The sequence below is a fragment of the Limulus polyphemus genome, unplaced genomic scaffold (genome assembly GCF_000517525.1).
Source record: "Limulus polyphemus unplaced genomic scaffold, Limulus_polyphemus-2.1.2 Scaffold3216, whole genome shotgun sequence".
NCBI lineage: Eukaryota > Metazoa > Arthropoda > Merostomata > Xiphosura > Limulidae > Limulus > Limulus polyphemus.
Window position 1 is genome coordinate 76,231 of NW_013668826.1, and position 5,471 is coordinate 81,701.

Here is a 5,471-nt window from a genome sequence, read left to right on the forward strand (position 1 = left end):
TTCAAGTGTTTTGGGTCAGTAGCTTATTTTTGACATTCGCGCAAGTCTACCCAATGGCTGTCTGCGCTAGCCGTCCCTAATTTAGCTGTGAAAGACTAGAGGAAAGGCAATTAGTCAACAACATCCACCTCTCAACACGTGGGCTACTCTAATCATGTACTGAAATTTGACAGTTACTCTTATGGTTATAAATTTGCTTGTTTTGAATTTCGCGCAAAGCTACACGAGGGCTATCTGCGCTAGCCGTCCCTAATTTAGCAGTGTAACACTAGAGGGAAGGCAGCTAGTCATCACCACCCACCGATAACTCTTGGGCTACTCTTTTACCAACGAATAGTGGGATTGACCGTCACATTATAATGCCCCCATGGCTGAAAGGGCGAGCATGTTTGGTGGGACTAGGATTCGAAACCGCGAACCGCAGATTACGAGTCGAGCTCCCTAACCACCTGACCATGCCGGGCCAATACCGCTGCTATGCTATCTTATTTGTGTATTTAAAACGGACTAGGTCTTGAGAAAAGGAAATACCGCTGCTATGCTATGTTATTTGTGTATCTAAAACGGACTGGGTCTTTTGAAAAGGATATATATCACTACTATGATATCTTAAATGTGATGTTCACGAGTCTCGCAAAACTTTACAAAATCACTATCTTTAGTAAAAAAAAAAAAAACTTCAGTGGTTTTATTTTAAAGGCAAAGAGATAAAACTACTAGATGTAGTGTGATATTATGACGGGCATGGCCTACTGATTAGTGTGCCCAGACAGAAAGTTCGGGGGTTTATGGTTCGTGGCTTGCTGCTTTAAAACCACACTGTGTGATTAGGAGCGATAGGTGCTCTTTAAAAGTAACAATCAAATCCGTTATTTGATCAGGCAAGAGCTGGTGGTGGACGTTGTTGACTAGCTGCCTTCTCTCTAGTCTATCAGTTCATTATTAAGGACGAACAGCGCAGACAGCCATTGTGTATAACTGTGCGTGAATATTCAAAACCGAAAAAACCAACACATTAGCTCCTCATCAAATACTGGAAAGAAAGAAGCATAAAATTTAATTAAATTCTTAAGTTAATAAACGATATTTCGAGCCTAAGCCATTCACCAGAACGTCGAATTAAAACTCATTACTAGAACTATGTGAATGTTCTCATACTTCTACCATTTTTGTATAGTTTCCATCTGATGTTGGACTTAGTCACAAAACGTATTTCAATCAATTTTATATTTGTATTTTCCAATTTTACGTCCACTATCGTATCTTATTCAGGAACTACTTAAATAACTTAAGATCCCCATGCAGTGGAGGTGACCTCTTTAGTAACAACGTGACCATATTGCATTTCTTTTACTTAAATAACTTAAGATGCTCATGCGGTCAAGATGACCTCTTCAGTAACAACGTGACCATATTGCATTTCTTTTTCCAAATCCCGATACGATTAGGTAGAACACCATCAAAATTTATAGTTGATTCGCAGTTGTATTTCATATTCTGTTTTTGTTCTTTCTCTACTTACATTATAGCCGCCCAGTGGCACAGCGGTATGTCTGCGTACTTACAACGCTAGAAACCGGGTTTCGATACCCGTGGTGGGCAGAGCACAGATAGCCCTTGTGTAGCTTTGTGCATAATCAAAAAACAAAAAAAAACAAATTTACATTATCTTTAAAAATATTATTATTTTTTAATGACGAAGGGCTATAGGTGGTATAGCCAGGGGTTGCCTTCACTTCATGTGTAGGGGTTCTGACGCTCCCATAGTACACAAGCTCATTAATTCGTTTGTTTGTCTGCTAAGTTTCACGCAAAGCTACTCAAAGGCTATCTTCGCTAGCGTTTCTAATTTAGCAGTGATAGATTTGACAGAATGTGGTTAATCAACATCATCCACCACAAATCCTACGTATACGCTTTACCAACGAAAACTGGGATTGACCGTAACATTATAATGCCCCCAAGGCTGAAAGGGCGAGCAGTTTTGGTGAAGGGATTCGAACCCGCGAACTGCAGATTGCAAGTTGAGCGCCCTAACCTCCAATTCGAGTCAAGCCTTTGTAATATGGAACGCTCTATATAAAATGAATTTTTTTGTCATTAACTGAAAGTTCTTTGACCTTGCACATACAATAACCCAGTTCGAGCAATGATTTTCGGGTTAATTAGTAAACACGATAGTCGCATCAATTAACCAGTTTGATAATTAGCTGTACTAAAATTTAACAGTACATCACCGGGTACAGTTATAGCTCTTGTCCGTTGAATTTATCATTTGTCACTTGAAAAATAAATATTTTGGAATCCATGAAGTGTGACCCTTTTCTGCTCACTGACTTTAATAGTTACTGGCTTACGGCATATTTTAAACTCATCCAACCTAACAGAAGTATGCTGCTCAAATAAGAATGAAGAAGCTACGAAAGTAGCATCTCAAACATATCGTTCTTAAATTACTACATTATCTATCAAATCCACCACTAGAGTGCAGTGGTGCCATTTTAGCAAGATCTCAAGAGTGTGTGTGTGGGGGGGGGGCAAAGTTGAACCCTAATTTCTTCAAAATACATGAACTGTTGATGGTGTAGCACGTTTCGTAGTTCGTGCATCAACTGTAGTAACCACAGAAGAGCCAGATAGCTATGACGAACGGAAGGAAAAATGAAAACTTCGATTTTAAACTTTGCATATATTAATATTAGTAATTTCCCATAAACACAGCCCATTAACCGAACGTTTTACATTTCTCTAGAAACAAAATAAGGCTTGAGTCAATTGGCGCCGCTGGTAGAGCGAATCACATACTATTTTATACGAAACACACATTAGAACAAGAAAATAAATTATGCTGTTTCACAAAATACACAGATTCCATAAACACATTGAAATCAGGCGTTAAAAGAATTTCTTTCCACCTGCTGCTTCCTACCGAACACCTTCACTCAAAGACACATTCTTTAAAATAATTTCTTTCCACCTGCTGCTTCCTACCGAACACCTTCACTCAAAGACACGACACATTCTTTAAAAGAATTTCTTTCCACCTGCTGCTTCCTACCGAACACCTTCACTCAAAGACACATTCTTTAAAAGAATTTCTTTCCACCTGCTGCTTCCTACTATTTACTATCGCGTTCTCTTGACGCCAAAAACACGTTCCACACATTGGACTGGTGATGCACTGAGAAAATAAAGGTCAAAGCTCACAATAGGATGAAGAAAAAGTGGCACTTTTGTAGCTTTGCGTGAAAATTCTAAGTGCATAAATAGCAAAAAACATTTCTTTGTTAATTTCAAAAATTCACGCAAGGCGTCACAAGAGGGGACGCAGCTACTCGACAGCACCCATTACCAGTTCATGAGCTATTCTTGTCTGACCGAATAGAGAATTTTTACCATCACACGTTTCGTTCATATTAAGATCCATTGTATGGAACGTGATTTTGTGGCAAAGGGACGCGAGCCATGAACCCTCGAAATTCACAGCCTAGCACGATAACTTCTAGATCAAGCTTGGTCGAAAAGCAACTTAGTGGATAACGTAATAACTCAGTATTATAATGTAATGATGTTCAATTGGTTATCCTGCAAAACTAATTTGATCCTAGTTTTTGGTATATATTCTTTTATTTGTTGTGTACTTGAAACAGAAGAGTATATAACATATCAATTTATTATTACTGTGTAATGATGTTTAATTACTTATGTTGGATATATATAATTTGGTATCAATATTTGGTACATTTTTATTTCTTGGGTGTTTGAAACAGTACACTGAAAGGAGTAATTGCAAATAAATAATGTTAATGTAATGCCATAATAAATATTACACTGTAACTATTATTGGCCTAAATTTAGTGCTTAATGAAATGTCCGTTTCTTCACTGTTGAATAGTTGTTTTAAATGATTCTTCTAACTGGATAAGTTTATTTGAAGTAGACCAATCAAATAAAACGTTTTTTATTTTTTAATAGTGCCACATTTATAACTTTTATTTCTTCTAAAATTTGTCCTTTCACCTCGAATTTTTATTTGGCAGGAAAAGTTTCCCAAATCTCTTGTTATATATTTGACAGTTTCATGCTAGGGTGAGCTACAGAAGTGGATTTTCTGGAGTCTCTCTACGTGATCCCTGACATTTGAGATAGTCTTTAGTGTGAAGAATTAAGGAACCCTTAGAACAATTTCGCTTTCAACTTCTTAGCAATACTGTTTTCCGACAGAAATACTCGAAAATAAACGTAAAGGAACAATTCGGCTTACGCCTAAACGGTGGAGCCAAAGAAGTGCGGTCACGTAATACGAACCAGTTTTTAGATTTCTAGTGGAGACGGCCCCTTGACATTTGATCTCTAAACGTGATTTAGGTTTAATGCTAGAAAAAGTCGAAATATTCTAAATCAATCCGAGAGAAAAATGACTTTAAACTGACGAAATACATTTACATTGCGTATAGACTTATACGTACAAACTAATCAGAGATGCGAGGCTTAAAGTTGTTAATTTCATTAAATAGTACAAAGGCTGTTGCTATTCATAATAAAGAAATAACTGCTTATAATAGATTCTCGGTTTTTTATTCATTTCTTCTATTTTCTTGAAACCTATGCTGTATCTTCTATATTCATAAAACCTTTCTAATTTACCGATTTATTTTTTGTTTGGTTTGTTTTGAATTTCGCGCAAAGCTACACGAGGACTATCTGCGCTAGCTAATCTGCGTCCGTTCGATTTTTATTCTGTAATTAATACATTAACAAACTTAAGCTATAGCACCCTAGCCAATAACACCTGCCGCCTATCTGGCTACTCCTAACCTGACAGCGAGTTTAACTTTCTCTTTTATAACGTGTCCACTACTGAAATACGTTCAACGACATAATGTAGGATCGAACTTTGGACCTTCCGTTCCGCAGCTTGACATACAAACCTCTAGGTCGGACAATCAAGCATTATGGCTATAAAGAGCAAGTTTCTTGGGAGATTTATTGTAAGCATCGAAAATGTTGAGTTGTCCAACAGAAAGCAGCAGAACACACTTGAGAAAAATGAATGTTCATGTTTACGAAACCAAGAGGTAGCAGGAGATAAAATTTAAAAGTAACCACTAGTGTAAGTAGTGTAAAGTGTAACATCTAGATTAAAGTAACTACGAGTTTAAGTAGTGTAAAGTGTAACATCTGGAGTAATGTAACCACGAGTTTAAGTTGTGTAAAATGTAACATCTGAAGTAAAGTAACCACGAGTTTAAGTAGTGTAAAGTGTAACATCTGGAGTAAAGTAACTACGAGTTTAAGTAGTGTAAAGTGTAATATCTGGAGTAAAGTAACCACGAGTTTAAGTAGTGTAACATCTGGAGTAAAGTAACCACGAGTTTAAGTAGTGTAAAGTGTAACATCTGGAGTAATGTAACCACGAGTTTAAGTAGTGTAAAGTGTAATATCTGGAGTAAAGTAACCACGAGTTTAAG